A 17,985-nucleotide genomic window follows, 5' to 3' on the forward strand; every position below is an offset into this window, starting at 1 on the left:
GAAAATTTACTTAAAATCATTATTATTAAAGGAAGTGCATATTAAACTATGGTGAGATACCACTCTATCCCCTCAGACTGGCAAACATTAAAAACCTTTAGAGTTATGAGTGTTGTTGAGGATATGTCACAACAAGGACTCATTCAGCACTGGAGGCAGTGCATATTAATCCGTCCCTTTGGAAAACAAGTTGTTATTAAATGGTAAAGTGGTGATATTCCTATCACCACCCCTAGGAATATATAACTTTGAGAAGCTCATGCGCACATGAACCATGACAGTATGAACAAGATTGTTCATAAAAGCAAGCATAGTAGTCCCAAATTAGAAACAACCCAAGTATTCATAAATAGTAAAATGGATAAATATGCTGCAGTAGAGTCATACAATGGAAATATTCTACAGAAATGCAAGTAAACAAACTAGAGCTCCATACAACAACATTGATGAATCTTACAAAAGGTTGAACAGAAGAAGGCATAAAAAAGTAAATCTGTGATTCCATAGATTCCATTTATATGCAACTCAGAAATAAGCAAAACTAACTTGTATTGTTTAGAGATGTAAACATAGGAGACAAAATCATAAAGCAAAGCAGAGAAATGATCACTATGACAATCAAGATCGTGATTGCACATAAACTGGAGCAAGAGGGTTTTGATCATGAAAGGACACTCATATTCTTTTTGGGGACCTGCAATTTTTAATTTCTTAAGCTGGGTAGTAATTACATTAGTGTTTGCTTTATAATACTTTGTTAAATTGTACATCTATGTTTTGTTTGCTTTTGCACATACATTGTGTTTAACAATAAAAATTTTTAAATTATATATTACTTATATGTTGTAAAAAGATTTACCACAAAATTCAACAGTTTAAGTAGGCAAATACTTATTATCTCACACATTTTCTGAAGGCCAGGCCTTTGTGAGTATCTTAGCCGGGTGGCCTTGGGGTCAAGCCATTGGCCAGGGCTGTAGTCATATGGCTTGACTGGGGCCGGAGGATCCACTTCCATGAAAGTTCACACACATGTCTGTTGGTTGGGGGCCTCAGCTCTTTACCATGTGGGCCACTTCACAGGGCTGCTTGAGTGTCCTTACCACATGACAGCTGACTTCCTCCAGAGTGAATGATTCAAGAGAGAAAGAGAAGAGAGCAATGCCTTTCATAACCTAGTATCAGAAGTCAAACATTGTCAATTTGCCACATTCTATTCATTAAAAGGAAGTCATTAAAGTCCAGTCCATGATGAAGATAGAGGAATTAAACTCCATCTCTTCAAGGGAATGGTATCAGAGTATTTGTGGACATATTTTAAATCACCATAAATTTTATCAGAAGTCTACTATAAACAAATTCAATGTAGAGTACCTATATTAGGAAAAGTATTTGCAACATATAGGAAAGCAAAATGACTTAATCTATTATAAATGAGGATAAGAACTCAATATACACACTGAAAAAAGACATGAAAAAATTCTAATGAGCATATAAGAGGAAAAATATAAACATTGCTAGTGAAAATGAAAATCTGAGTTTTTACAGCTTTTCTGGAAGAAATGTCACATATATTGTATATTAGTGTGGAGACTTAAACCACTTAATATGCGAAGAATTTATTTCTTTAAAAGGGAATAAAGACACAGACCTACTAGAGAATGGACTTGAGGATATGGGGAGGGGGAAGGGTAAGCTGGGACAAAGTGAGAGAGTGGCATGGACATATATACACTACCAAACGTAAAATAGATAGCTAGTGGGAAGCAGCCGCATAGCACAGGGAGATCAGCTCGGTGCTTTGTGACCACCTAGAGGGGTGGGATAGGGAGGGTAGGAGGGAGGGAGATGCAAGAGGGAAGAGATATGGGGACATATGTATATGTATAACTGATTCACTTTGTTATAAAGCAGAAACTAACACACCACTGTAAAGCAATTATACTCCAATAAAGATGTTTAAAAAAAAAAGGGACCAATATGTATAAAATATGTATGGAGATGTTTATTTTACATTATTTGTAGAAGAAAAAAGCTGAAACAAATGGAATGACCAATAAGTACAGAAATGTTTGAATACATTATGACACATCCATGATGTGAAAACATTTTTAAAACTTTCTATTGACAAATAGTGTACATACAGAAAAGTGCAATATTGCATGCATAAAGCCCAAAGAAATATCACTATCTGGTCATACTCATGATATCAGCATTCTAATCGAGAAAGAGAACAATGCCAGAACCCCCAAAGCCCTCTCAGCTTCCTTGTAGTCTCAAACTTCTCTGAGTAACCACTATCCTGACATCTGAGAACATAGATTAATGTTGCTTTTTTTGGTACTTTGCATGCGTGAAATCATATAGTATGTTATGTGGTATATTATATAGTTGACGCTTGAACAACACTGCTTTGAACTGTGGGTTCACTTATATGTGGGTATTTTTCAATAGTAAATAGTATAGTACTACACAGTCGGTGGTTGGTTGAATCTGCAGATGCAGAGGAACCAGGGATATGGAGAGTTGACTATAAGTTATACATGGCTTAACTCCCATGTTGTTCAAGGGTCAACTGTAGTTTTATTTTCCTTTGTATTCTATTTGTCAGATTCATCCATACTACATGTAGTTATAGGTAATTGATTCTCATTGCTGCATAGTACTTTATTGTGTCTCAACTCATTTATCCACAACAGTTTTAACAGGTATTTAGTTTCCAGCTTGGGACTATTATGATTAGTGCTATGAATATTCTAGTACATGTCTTTTGGTAAATAAATGTGCATATTTCTGATAGATATATACCTAGGAGCAGAATTGCTGGGTCATAGGATATGCATGTGTTTGGCTTTAGTAGACTCTGCCAAGCAGTATTCCAAAGTGGTTGGACCAATTTATGCTCCCAGTAAGAGTGTATGAGGTTTACTGTTGTTCCACATTCATACCAACACTTGCTTTTTCCATGTTTTAGATTTCAGCTTTTGGATGTGTGTCATGAAATGGTTCTCATAGATTTTCTTCTAGAAGCCTAATTGTTTTTTCTTCACATTTAGGTATGCAATCCATATGGAATTGATTTTTATGTATGGTATGAGGTAAGTGTCAGGTCACACTTATTTTTTCATATGGATATTCAATTGACCCAGCACCACTTATTGAAAAGATCCATCTTTACCATACTATTTTGATGACGATAGCTTTTTCATATAGTTTGAAATCCGGGACCGTGATACCTCCAACTTTGTTTTCTTATCAAGGTTGTTTTGACTATTTGGGTCTTTTGTGTGGAAAGATACACTGTGTTCATGAATTGGAAGAATTAATATTGGTAAAAATGACCATACTACCCAAGGCAATCTGCAGATTCAGTGCAATCCCTTTCAAAATACCAACAGCATTTTTCACAGAACTGCAATACATTATTCTAAAATGTGTATGAAAACACAGAAGACACAGAATAATCAAAACAATCTTGACAAAGAAGAACAAAGCTGGAGGTATCATGCTCCCTGATCTTAAACTATACTACAAAGCTACAGTCATCAAAACAGTATGGTACTGGCACAAAAATAGATACATAAATCGTTAGAACAGAATAGAGAGCCCAGAATTAAACCCACACTTATATGGGCAATTCCTCTATGCCAAAGTAGGCAAAAATATACAATGGGGAAAAGATAGTGTCTTCACTAATTGGTGTTGGATAAACTGGACAGCTCCACGAAAAAGAATCAAACTGGACTACTTTCTCACACCATAAAAAAAAAAAACACCAAAAAACTCAAAATGGATTAAAGCCTCAAACGTAAGACCTAAAAACATAAAACATCTAGAAAAACATAGTCAGTACACTCTTTGACATTGGTCTTAGCAATATTTTTTTGGATATGTGTCTTCAGGCAAGGGAAACAAAAGCAAAAATAAACAAATGGGACTACATCAAACCAAAAAGCTTTTGTATAGCAAAGGAAACTTTTAACAAAATGAAAAAACAGCATGCTGAATAGGAGAAGGTATTTGCAAATGATATCCAATAAGGGGTTAATACCCAAAATATACAAAGAACTCATATAACCCAAAAGAACTCATATAACCCAATACCAATTGAAAAATTTGCTGAGGACCTAAATAGACATTTTTCCAAAGACATACATATGGCCAACAGACACATGAAAAGATGTTCAGCATTACTAAATATCAGGGGAATGCAAATCAAAACCACAATGAGATATCACCTCACACCTGTCAGAATGGCTATTACAAAAAGACAAGAAATAACAAGTGTTGGTAAGGATGTAGAGAAAAGGGAACCCTTGTGCACTGTTGGTGGTACAAATTGGTGTAGCCACTATGGAAAACAATATGGAGGTTCCTCAAAAAGTTAAAAATAGAACTACTATATGATCCAGCAATTCCACTTTGGGTATTTTTCCAAAGAAAACAAAAACATTAATTAAAAAAAATATATGCATCCCTATGTTTATTGCAGCACTACTTACGAGAGGCAAGATATGGAAACAACCTAAGTGTCCATCAATAGATAAATGGATAAAGATGTGGTATATTATACACAGTGGAATATTACTCAGCCGTAAAAAAGAATGAGATCTTTTGTGATTTCGATGTGACAACATGGATTGACCTAGAGGTTATTATGCTAAGTGAAATAAGTCAGGCAGAGAAAGAAAAATGATGTATGATTTTAACTTATATGTGGAATGTAAAAAACAAAGCAAATGAACAAATGAACAAAATAGAAACAGTCTCTTAGATACAGAGAAGAAATAGTGGTTGCCATAAGGTAGGGGGTGGGGGGTTGAGTAAAATAGGTGAAGGAGATTAAGAGGTGTAAACTTCCAGCTGCAATATAAATGAGTTGTGAGGATGAAATATACAGCATGTGGAATATAATCAGTAATATTGTAATATCTTTGTATAGTAATGTACTGTAACTAGATTTATCATAGTAACATTTTCTAATGTATAGAAATATTGAATCACTATGTTGTACACCTGGAACTAACATAGTGTTGTAGGTCAATTATACTTCAATTAAAAAAAAACTAGTTCTTTGAAAAGATCAATAGAGCTGATGAGCCTCTAGCCAGGCTAACTAAGAAAAAAGAGAGAAAATACAAATTAGTAACATCCAAAATAAAGGAGGGACATTACTACAGATCCCATGGATAGTAGAAGGATAATCAAGGAATACTATGAACAACACTATGGCCACAAATTTGATAACCGAGATTAAATGGAGTAATTCCTTGAAAGATACATCTGCCAAAACTCACACAAGAAGAAAGAGATGCTGAATAGGCCTGTATCTATTAAATAAATTGAATCAACAATTAATAACCTTCCAAAACAGAAAGCAGCAGGCTCAGATAGGTTCACTGGTGAATTCAAACATTTAAGGAAGAAATTATGCCAATTTTATACAATCTCTTCCAGAAGATAGACACAGAGGGGAAACCTCCTAACTCATTATATGAGGCCAGCATTACCCTAAAACCAAAACCAGATAGTCTTTAAAAGAAAACTACAGACCAATATCTCTCATGAACACAAATGCAAAAATCCTCAACAAAACATTAGCAAATCAAAACCAAAAATGTATGAAAAGAATTATACACCATGACCATGTGAGATTTATCCCAGGTATGCAAGGTTGGTTTATCATTTGGAAATCCATTAATATACTCTATCACATCAACAGTCTAAAGAAGAAAAATCACATGATCATATCAATAGATACAGAAAAAGTATTTGACAAAATCCAATACTCATTCTTGATAAAAACTCTTAGCAAGCTAGGAATAGAGGGGAACTCTCTCAAATTGATAAAGACCATCTATACAAAATCGATAGCTAACATTATACTTAATGATGAGAAACTAAGTTTTTCCACTAAAAGCAGGAACAAGGCAGATGTCCTCTCTCACCACTCCTTTTCAACATCATACCAGAAGTTCTAGATAACTCAATAATACCAAAAAAGGGAAATAAAAGTTATACAGAGTGTAAAAGAAGAAATAAAACTATCTTTGTTCATGGATGACATGATTGTCTATATAGAAAACAAAAGAATTAACAACAAAATTTCTGGAACTAATAAGTTATTACAGCAAATTTGGAAGATGTAAGGTTAATGTACAAAAGGTTAACACTTTCCTTATCCCAGCAATAAACAAGTAGAATTTTAAATTAAAAACATATTGCCGTTTACATTAACACAAATACTTAGGTGTAAATCTAACAAAATACGTACAAGATCTATATGAGGAAAACTACAAAATTCTGATGAAACAAATTTAAAAAAGAACTAAATAAGTATAGAGATATTTCATGTTCATGGATGGGAAAACTCAATTTTGTCAAGATGTTGGTTCTTCATAACTTGATTTATAGATTCAACGCAATCCCTATTAAAATGCCAGCATGTTATTTTGTGGATGTCAACTAAGTGATTCTAAAGTATATCTGGAGTGGCAAAAGACCCAGAATAGCCAGTATTGAAGGAGAAGAACAAAGCAGAAGGACTGACACTGCCTGACTTCAAGACTTACAATAAAGCTATAGTAACCAAGTGTGGTGTTGGTGATAGAACAGTTAAATAGACCATTGGAACAGAATAAAGAGCCCAGAAAGAGACTCACATAAATATCACTATATTTCTGTGAAAATATCACTGATCTTGATGAAATACAACGGTAAAATGGAGAAAAGACACTCTCTTCAACAAATGGTGCTGGAACAACTAGACAGCCACATATTAAAAAACATAAGAATCTACAGACAGACCTTTCAAAAAAATTAATTGAAAATGGATGATAGACCTTAATATAAAATGCAAAATTATAAAACTCCTAGGAGTTAACACAGAAAAATTCTAGATGGCTTTTGGTATGGTGATAACTTTTTAGATACAACACCAAAGGTATGGTCTGTGAAAGAAATAATTGATAAGGTGGACTCATAAAAATTAAAAAAAAGAAAAACCTTCTGCTCTGTGAAAGACACTGTCAAGAGAATAAGAAAACAGCCACAGACTGCGAGAAAATATTTGCAAAAGATTTATCCAATGAAGGACTGTAATTCACAATATACAAAGAACTCTTAAAATTAAATAATAAGAAAATGAACATCCTGATTTAAACATGGGCAAAAAACCTGAACAGATACATCATTGAGGAAGATAAACAGATGACAAAATAGCATACAAAAAATGCTCAACATTATATGTCATTAGGAAATTGCAAATTAAAACAATAGTAAGATACCACTACACACCTATCAGAATGGCCAAAATCTGTAACACTGACAACAGCAAATGCTGACAAGGATGTGGAGCAAGAGGAACTCTCATTCATTGCTAGTGGGAATGCAAAATGGTACCACCACTTTGGAAGACAGTTAAGCACTTTCTTACAAAACTAAACATACTCCTACCATATGATCCAGCAATTGCACTACTTGGCATTTACCCAAAGGAATTGAAAAGTTATGAACCTGCACGTGGATGTTTATAGCATCTTTATTCATAATTGCAAAAACTTAAAAGCAACCAAGTTGTCCTTCATTAAGTGAATAAATAAATAAACTGTGAAACATCCAGGCAATGGAATATTATTCAGCACTAAAAAGAAATGAGATTTCAAGCCATGAAAAGACATAGAAGAAACTTAAATGCCTATTACTAAGTGAAAGAAGACAATCTGAAATGGCTACACACTGTATGGTTCCAATATATGAAATTCTAGATAAGGTAAAATTATGCAGACAGTAAAAAAGAACAGTGGTTTCCAGGGGTTCAGAAGGAGGGAGGAATAAATAAATTTGTGGAGCACACAGGATTTCTAGGGCAGTGTACCTGTTCTGTATGATACTATAATGGTGATACATGTCATTATGCATTTGTCAAAACCCACAGGGTGAACCTTGATGAACTTTTGGTGATAATGATGTGTCAATGTAGGTTGATTATCAAATAACCTGCAAATGTACTCTCTGGTATGAGACATTGGTAGTGGGGGAAGCTGTGTGTGTGTTGGGGCAGGGGGTAACTTTTATACTGTCTCCTCAATTTTCCTATGAATATAAAATAAATAGAGCTTCTTAAGAAAATATTTTCAAATTAAAAAATAGAAAAGGAGAGATTCCTAACTCATTTCTGAGGCTAGTATTAGCCTTAAAAGGCCTTGTAAGAAAGTTACAAATCAATATCCCTTATGAAAATAGACATAAAATTTTCTAATAAAATTATAGCAGATTAAATCCAGAAATTTGTAAAAGGCATAATACATCACAACCAAGTGGGGGTTTTCTTGTGATGCAAAGCTAGTTAGACAGAGATCATTGATGCAATCCACTATATTAATCAACTAAAGGATGATTTGGCAATTGTTTTTCAGTAAAGAACCAGATAGTAAATAGTTTAGGCTTTGTGGGTGACATACAGTTTTTATAGCATATTCTTCTTCTTTTTACAACACTTTAAACATGTGAAAAAATCATTTTTTGGCTTGTGGCCTCTAAAGAAACAGTCAATGGGCAGGATTTGGCCTGTGAGTCACAGTATGCTGACCCCTGGACTAAAATAAGTAAAACCACATGATTATATCAATTGATACAGAAAAAGAACTTGAAAAATTCAACATCCATTCAACATTAAAACTCTAGTAAATTAGGAATAGAAAGCATCTACAAAAAAATTGTATAGCTAACATCATAGTTAGTAGTGAAAGATTTAATGTTTTACCCCAGGATCAAGAACAAAGCAAAGATTATATATTTTTACCACTCCTATTCAACACCATAGGTTGGTTGACAAGCCAGTGTGATAAAGCAAGGGGAAAAAAGCTTAGAGATTGGAAAGGATGACATGATTGTTAAAGTAGAAATCTCCAGAATCTATTTTAAAAGCTACTGGAATGAATAAGTGAATGTAGCAAAGTTGCATAATAAAAGGTCAATGCACAAAAATTAAAATGTAATTTATATAATATTAATGAAAAATAGGAAACCAAATCTGTTTTTTAAATACCATTTACAATAGCTTCTTTTTAAAAAAGGAAATACTTTGATATAAATCTAACAAATGTGCAGGAGCTGTACACTTAAAACTAAAAAAAGCTAATGAAAGAAATCAAAGGATGTCTAAAAAATCTAAATAAATGGAGAGATATATCATGCTCATGGATTGAAAGACTCAATATAGTTAAAATGTCAATTCTTTAAAAAATGATCTATAGATTAACACAATTCCAATAAAAATCCCAGCATCACTCACTGTATATATTGACAAGTTAACTTTAAACTCTTTATAGAAAGTCATGGGAATTAGAGTAGCCAAAATAAATTTGAAAAGAAAAAAATTTGACTTTAAGACTTACTGTAAAGTCACAGTTATTAAGACAGTGTGGTAATGGTGAGATGATAGACACGTAGATCAATGGAACAGAACAGAGAGTCCAGGTATGAATCCACGCAAATACAGGCTTTTTTACTAAGGTAAAATTTACATGAAATGAAATTCATCATGTTAACCATTTTTAAGAGTACAATTCAGTGCTATTGTTAGTACTAAGGTCCGTAGTAATTTCCTCACTTTCATTTCTGATTTTAGTAATTTGAGTTTTTCTCTTTTTTGGTCACTCTAGCTAAAGGTTTGTCAATTTTGTTGCTCTTTTAAAATAAATTTGGTTCATTTATTTTCCCTCTTGTTTTTCTATTCTCTATTTATCTCCACTCTAATATTTATTATTTCCTTCCTTGTACTAGTTTTGTGTTTAGTTTGCTCTTCTTTTTCTAGTGCTTTACGGTGCAAAGTTAGGTGACTGATTTGAGATATTTTTTAATGTAGGCATTTAAAGCTATAAATTTCCCTCTGAACTTATCTCACTGCATCCCATTAAGTTTTGGTATAGCATGTTTATGTTTTTGTTTTCATTTGTCTTAAGGTATTTTCTAACTTCTCTTGCAATCTTTTCTTTGGCCCATTCGTTGTTTAAGAGTGTGTTGTTAGTGTGCACATATTTGTGAATTTTCCAGTTTTCCTTCTGTTAGTGTCAGGGCAATTTCATAAGAATTTCTTGACTTACTTGGGCAAGGGAAGAAATTCATGAGTAGACCAGAAGAAGCAGAAATTTTGTGGAATGGATTCTGGCTCTCTTCACAGGGCTACTTTTTTCAACATTTAATAAAATAAGGTTATATTTTACTGAAATGACTCTCGCCAGCATTGACAACTACAGGGAAACTTAATTTTTGATCCTGAGATGGGGGGGAGGAGAAAAGGTCGACTAGAGACCTGCCTTCTCCCATAAGAATGAGAGATGATAATACAGATGCTCATTCCTTCTACTCCAGCAATAAGATGTAAACCTTGCATTTGGTATGGTCTGGAAATAGAGCACTTTGTTTAGTCAGATATGACTGTTGTCAGAAAGTTACATACTTTCGTTTAAAATGCCAACTTTTCTACGTTTCACACTAGTAAAGGCACATTTAAGTTGATTTTATTTATAACGGTCATGAGATAATGATAGCTGTAGTACCATAGTTCATTTCACCGCATCTCCAATTCCTAGAAATTCGACTTCATAGAAATGCCCAATGAACAACTGACTGGTAGCAGTTTAATGGTTCTCCTGTGAGACCTCTTAGAACTGATTTCAGATTGGAAGTATTACTACAGTGAGAAGTGAATTACTATAATACCTTTTCTGTTGGCTAACATTTTACAAATTCTTCTCTGAAGGGTTTCACAGATGTGATTTCAGGATGGAGTTGGAAAAGTGAGAGTCCACTACTGCAGAAGAAACAAAAGGACAGGTTCCTCTTCAGCTATATAATACCATAAATAAATGATCATATTCGCCACTTTTTGAAATTACGATGGCTATCCTCAAGGGGAAATTGGAAGAGGTGGATTTCGAATTGCCAAAATATCTTGGCCTGTTTTTAGTTTCCTGAACAAGGTGCTGAGCTAGAGGAGCTCTGAAGTCCATTGCATCTCAAGGTTTTTAGTCTCCCTGACCAGAGAGCACAAGGGAAGCCGGCAGCCATTTCGGGGCTGATGGAGGTGTGCTGGGTTTACAGATGCCAAGCTGGCAAGCCCCAAGCTGGCTCCATGGGGTGAGCCTCTGCTCTCAGTTCATGCTGGAAGCCACCCCCAATTAGGACATAACCTGCACTGAGGTTAATTACTGAGGATATGGGTACCCTGTGGGTATTTTCAGAAATGCCGAAGTTCACACACTGTGGTTGTTTGACTGTAATGGCTAATAAACTTTAACAATGTTTTTGCAAGGAACTTTATGACGAACACCTTACTAGGCTGATTGTATGGTATTGTTAATGGTGTCTTCATGAAATTTATTACATATATTTATTTACTCATGAACTATTAATAATTTATGGGACATCATATTTGCTTTCTAATCCTAGTGATTTCTTTCCTACCAGAACAAAAAATTAATTCTGTGTCAAAGAAGCCTTGGTTTGATTAGATTCTTATGGAAATACTCAATATTGATAATCCTCTAACAGATGTATTCTCACCAATTTTTCTTCTATTATGAAAAATTTTGTCACATTTTATATTTATATACAAAGTGTGTGTGTGTATAGAGACAGAGAGGTTGGCTTTCAACTTTCAGAAGTGACCTAAATTTGTTTTTATTCTCATTTTGTGTTATACAACTCTAAGCCATTATTAATATTTTACTTCATTTTAAAGTAAAAATAAAATGATGGTGTTGGTTTTGAGGCTTCAAGTTGTCTCAGGGATTGAGGCAGGAGGTAGATGGGTCCCAGGCTGAACAGTTTCTCCCCCTGTGGACAGGAACTCCATAATAGTAGGAACCCCATAAAAGCAGGATGATGGAGGAGGTTGGGCCCTGCTCAGATAAGAGATAAAAGACCACATGTTCCTCATTCTTGAAGTCAAGGAGACCTTCTCGACTATACATGCACAGAAAGGCTCCATGGAGGTCAAAAAGGGAGGGGGGGCCACCCCATAGTAAGTGATGTCAACTACCTATAGGCCTCTTCACCAGAATCCAACTTGGCTAAGAGATGCGCACGCACACATGGGAGGACCCTGAGATAAACCAAATACAGACTCAGAACCAGGCAAAGCAAGATGATTGGTCTAAGGAAACCCAGAAGAAATGCCCCATAAAAGTGATACAAACTACCACGAGGGTGCGACTCTCTCTCTGAGCCCACCTGTGTGTCCATCCACATGTACTGTACTCTTTTCCTCCTAATAAACACTTTACTTGTTTCACTACTTTCCGTCTCTATGTGGAAATTCATTTCCACACAGCTGACGGGCCAGGGACTTGTCACTGGCCACTGGTCCCTGGCAGTGTGGTGGCTAGGATTCAGCGCTCTCACTGCCATTGCCCGACCTCAGTCTCTGCCTGGAAACCGAAATCCTGCTTCAAGCCGCTACAGGCCAAGGCCACCTGCGATCAGGATGATGCTGTTTTACCAAACAAACATTCTTTTCACGTTAACAGGTTTAAAAATTGCTCAATATCAAAGTATTTCTTCAAGTCATCCTTTAAGAAATTAGATTTCCCCACAAATGCAGAGCTTTGAATTCCAGCATATAATTTATTAAATTCTTTTTTCATACTTGAAATAATCACAAGAGTTGGTGGATGCCACATTTCTGAAGCCCTGACATTAAGGAACTAAGCTGAAAGGATATTTCCCAGGCTTAGGGTTTCAGGAAATTGCAGGTGGAGTAATGTCAACAATTCACAGGACTCTGATATAGATCACTAGTTTTCATTCTCCCAAATAGAAAAACTCGCCATGTGACCCTTCATTGGCTGCTCTAGTAAAGCAATTTGAATTTTGCTGACCTAAAGTAAGTGAACAGTTTATACAAGCTTTAAGTATTGGTCATTTGAAAGAATTCTCTTGTTTCTGAGTATCGTGCCTTTTATGTTTCTAATGATACTTGCTTGGAATTCCTAAAAAGTATAATTATTTTTACTTTGGAAAGTGCTGAAGTATAGAGTACAGTATAGGATAGATATGTGGTATGAGGTTTGTTATTTAATTTCCTTAATTTAGGGTTGTTAATAATTTTCCTGAATCAAATCATTTCATTTGTATACTGCCTTTGTCATGATTTTGGAAATGTACTCTATGTCTTATTGTCATTATTATTCATGAAATTCTTTAGGAATTTACATTCTTTCTTCGGTTGGGCTGTGCAAATGGGAAGCCACTTTTCTTCCTGCCATATACAAATTTATCCAGCCCACCATAGATATGTAAAACTGCATGAGATTTTTTCAAAGAGAAAAGTTAATACACATCTTTCTTTTTTTATTTCCACAATTACCTGAACCATAACCATTTTATTTTGAGGGATGATTAGTGTACTGAAGGAGAGTGATGATGACAACTGCTTTTCTTGCTGAACTTGAGAAAATAATAAAAATAAAGAGGTGAAGAACAGGTTAGTGAGGTAAGATTATATTTTTATTTGTTATTTCCATGCTACTGAACCTCTGTATTAAAAATACTTCAGATTAAATATTATCTTCCTTATGATAGCAATTATACTGCCTTTGTGAATGTTTTACTATACCTTTAGAGCTATGAATCTGAGATTGTAAGTCTCCATGTCATGATAGGAGTTACTCATCTGTACTTTTGTCCAACTCTCCCATTTTTCTGCCATGTTGCCTATTTTTCATTAATTTGCAAGAGTTGTTTATATATTCTTTCAATGAGCTGTTTGATACTTACAGTGTAAACTGCTGATCACTTTTTTTGTGGTGGTTTATGATAAAGTATTCCATTTTAAGTTCCTAAACATCAATATTCTCTTTAAAGCTTAGGGCTATTTATTCATTTTTTTGGTGACACATTACAATTTTATTTCATTTTCTTACTTTTAAAGTTGAGGTAAAATTCATACAACATTACATAAAATTCACACAAAACAAACCATTTTAAAGCAAACAATTCAGGGGCATTTAGTATTTTCACAATGTTGTGCAAACACTGTCTCTATCAAAACATTCATCACATATTCATCGCCCCAAAAGAAAACCCCATACTCACTGAGGAGTTACTCCCCACCCCCCTTATTGTTAGGGCTGAATAATATTCCATTGTACATATACACCACAATTTGTTTATCCATTCATGTGTTGATGGACGTTTGGGTTAACTTTCTGATTATTGTGAATAGTGCTGCTATGAACATTCAATAAGTTTTTGTGTAGACAGATGTTTTAAATAATCTTGGGTATACACATAAGAGTGGAATTGCAGGGTCATGTGGTAACTTCATGCTTTCCAAGTTGGCTGCACTATTCTACATTTCCACTACCAATGAATGAGGATTCCAATTTCTCCACATTTTTGCCAACACTCGATACTGTCTGCCTTTTTAATATATCCACCCATATAGGTGTAAAGTGCTATCACATTGGGTTTTTTTTTTAAACATCTTTATTGGAGTATAATTGCTTCAGAATGCTGTGTTAGTTTCTGCTTTATAACAAAGTGAATCAGCTATACATAAACATATATCCCCATATCTCCTCCCTCTTGCGTCTGCCTCCCACACTCCCTCTCCCACCCCTCTAGGTGGTCACAAAGCACTGAGCTGATCTCCCTGTGCTGTGCGGCTGCTTCCCACTAGCTATCTATTTTACATTTGGTTGTATATATAAGTCCATGCCACTCTCTGACTTCGTCCCAGCTTACCCTTCCCCCTCCCCTTGTCCTGAAGTCCATTCTCTACGTCTGCGTCTTTATGCCTGTCCTGCCTCTAGGTTCTTCAGAACCTTTTTTTTTTTTTTTTAGATTCCATATATATGTGTTAGCATACAGTATTTGTTTTTCTCTTTCTGACTTACTTCACTCTGTATGACAGACTCTAGGTCCATCCACCTCACTACAAATAACTCAGTTTTGTTTCTTTTTATGGCTGAGTAATATTCCACTGTATATATGTGCCACATCTTTATCCATTCATCTGTCGATGGACACTTAGGTTGCTTCCATGCCCTGGCTATTGTAAATGGAGCTGCAATGAACATTGTGGTACATGACTCTTTTTGAATTATAGTTTTCTCAGGGTATATGCCCAGTAGTGGGATTGCTGAGTCATATGGTAGTTCTATTTTTAGTTTTTTAAGGAACCTCCATATTGTTTTCCATAGTGGCTGTATCAATTTACATTCCCACCAATAGTGCAAGAGGGTTCCTTTGTCTCCACACCCTCTCCAGCATTTATTGTTTGTAGATATTTTGATGATGGCCATTCTGACTAGTGTGAGGTGATACCTCATTGTAGTTTTGATTTGCATTTCTCTAATGATTAGTGATGTTGAGCATCCTTTCATGTGTTTGTTGGCAATCTGTATATCTTCTTTGGAGAAATGTCTATTTAGGTCTTCTGACCATTCTTGGATTGGGTTGTTTGTTTTTTTGATATTGAGCTGCATGAGCTGCTTGTGTATTTTGGAGATTAATCCTTTGTCAGTTGCTTCATTTGCAAATATTTTCTCCCATTCTGAGGGTTGTCTTTTCGTCTTCTTTATGGTCTCCTTTGCTGTGCAAAAGTTTTTAAGTTTCATTAGGTCCCATTTGTTTATTTTGGTTTTTATTTCCATTTCTCTAGGAGGTGGGTCAAAAAGGATCTTGCTGTGATTTATGCCATAGAGTGTTCTGCCTATGTTTTCCTCTAAGAGTTTGATAGTGTCTGGCCTTACATTTAGGTCTTTAATCCATTTTGAGTTTATTTTTGTGTGTGGTGTTAGGGAGTGTTCTAATTTCATTCTTTTCCATGTAGCTGTCTATTTTTCCCAGCACCACTTATTGAAGAGGCTGTCTTTTCTCCATTGTATATTCTTGCCTCCTTTATCAAAAATAAGGTGATCATAGGTGTGTGGGTTTATCTCTGGGCTTTTTATCCTGTTCCAATGATCTATATTTCTGTTTTTGTTCCAGTACCATACTGTCTTGATTACTGTAGCTTTGTAGTATAGTCTGAAGTCCAGGAGCCTGATTCCTCCAGCTCCATTTTTCTTTCACAAGATTGCTTTGGCTATTTGGGGTATTTTGTGTTTTTATACAAATTGTGAAATTTTTTGTTCTAGTTCTGTGAAAAATGCCATTGGTAGTTTGATAGGGATTGCTTTGCATCTGTAGATTGCTTTGGTTATTATAGTCATTTTCACAATGTTGATTCTTCCATTTCAAGAACATGGTATATCTCTCCATCTGTTTGTATCATCTTTAATCAGTGTCTTATAGTTTTCTGCATACAGGTCTTTTGTCTCCTTAGGTAGGTTTATTACTAGGTATTTTATTCTTTTTGTTGCAGTGGTAAATGGGGATGTTTCCTTAATTTGTCTTTCAGATTTTTCATCATTAGTGTATAGGAATGCAAGAGATTTCTGTGCATTAATTTTGTATCCTGCTACTTTACCAAATTCATTGATTAGCTCTAGTAGTTTTCCGGTAGCATCTTTAGGGTTCTCTATGTATAGTATCATGTCATCTGCAAACAGTGACAGCTTTACTTCTTTTCTGATTTGGATTCTTTTGATTTCTTTTTCGTATCTGATTGCTGTGGCTAAATCTTCCAAAACTATGTTGAATAATAGTGGTGAGAGTGGACAACCTTGTCTTGTTCCTGATCTTAGAGGAAATGCTTTCAGTTTTTCACCATTGAGAATGATGTTGGCTGTGGGTTTGTCATATATGGCCTTTATTATGTTGAAGTCAGTTCCCTGTATGCCTACTTTCTGGAGGGTTTTTATCATAAATGGGTGTTGAATTTTGTCGAAAGCTTTTTCTGCATCTATTGAGGTGATCACATGGTTTTTCTCCTTCAATTTGTTAATATGGTTTATCACATTGATTGATTTGCATATATTGAAGAATCCTTGCATTCCTGGGATAAACCCCTCTTGATCATGCTGTATGATCCTTTTAATGTGCTGTTGGATTCTGTTTGCTAGTATTTTTTTTAAATAAATTTATTTATTTATTTTTGGATGCATTGTGTCTTTGTTGCTGTGCTCAGGCTTTTCTCTAGTTGTGGCGAGGGGGTCTACTTTTCGCTGCGGTGCGCGGGCTTCTCAGTGTGGTGGCTTCTCTTGTTGTGGAGCACAGGCTCTAGGTGTGCAGGCTTCAGTAGTTTTGGCTCACGGGCTCTAGAGTGCAGGCTCTCTAGTTGTGGCACATGGGCTTAGTTGCTGTCCATCATGTGGGATCTTCCCGGACCAGGGCTCGAACCCACGTCTCCTGCACTGGCAGGCAGATTCTCAACCACTGTGCCACCATGGAAGCCCTGTTTGCTAGTATTTTGTTGAGGATTTTTGCGTCTATGTTCATCAGTGTCATATTGGTTTTTAACTTTTTTATTTCCTTGGGACTTCCCTGGTGGCAGAGTGGTTAAGAATCTGCCTGCCAATGCAGGGGACACGGGTTCGAGCCCTGGTCTGGGAAGATCCCACATGCTGCAGAGCAACTAAGCCTGTGCACCACAACTACTAAACCTGCACTCTGGAGCCTGTAAGCCACAACTACTGAGCCTGCATGCCACAACTACTGAAGCCTGCGTGCCTAGAGCCTGTGCTCTGCAACGAGAAGCCACCACAATGAGAAGCCCGTGCACCTCAACGAAGTGTAGCCCCTGCTCGCCGCAACTAGAGAAAGCCTGCACACAGCAACAAAGACCCAATGCAGCCAAAAATAAATAAATAAAAACAATAATAATATGTGAATAAAATTTGTATTTCCGTAATGTCTGCTGTTGTTGAGAATCTTTCCATGTGCTTATTCGCCATTTATATACCTTCTTTGGAGAAATGTCTACTCAGCTCCTTAGCCCATTTTAAATTGGATTATTTATTTGTTATTGATTTGTAAGAGAGTTCTTTATATATTCCAGATACACATCCCTAAGATACAGGATTTGAAAAAAAT

The 17,985-nt window shown here is 35.5% G+C and overlaps 2 protein-coding genes across 10 annotated transcripts in view; one reads left to right on the top strand and one right to left on the bottom strand.

The window, feature by feature from the left end:
- The window catches only part of LOC309632967 (uncharacterized protein), a 112,396-nt gene that overhangs the window by 3,168 nt on the left and 91,243 nt on the right, over window positions 1–17,985 (bottom strand). The gene's annotated exons all lie outside the window — the stretch shown is intronic.
- LOC309632961 (uncharacterized protein) overlaps window positions 13,135–17,985 on the top strand; it is a 53,554-nt gene continuing 48,703 nt past the window's right edge. For all 3 annotated transcript variants that reach the window (XR_014247189.1, XR_014247190.1, XM_082401080.1), the window contains exon 1: window positions 13,135–13,498. The gene's annotated coding sequence lies outside the window, so the exon portion shown is untranslated. The remainder of the gene's footprint in view (window positions 13,499–17,985) is intronic.

This window comes from Balaenoptera borealis (genome assembly GCF_965194805.1).
Source record: "Balaenoptera borealis genome assembly, chromosome: 8".
Taxonomy (NCBI): domain Eukaryota; kingdom Metazoa; phylum Chordata; class Mammalia; order Artiodactyla; family Balaenopteridae; genus Balaenoptera; species Balaenoptera borealis.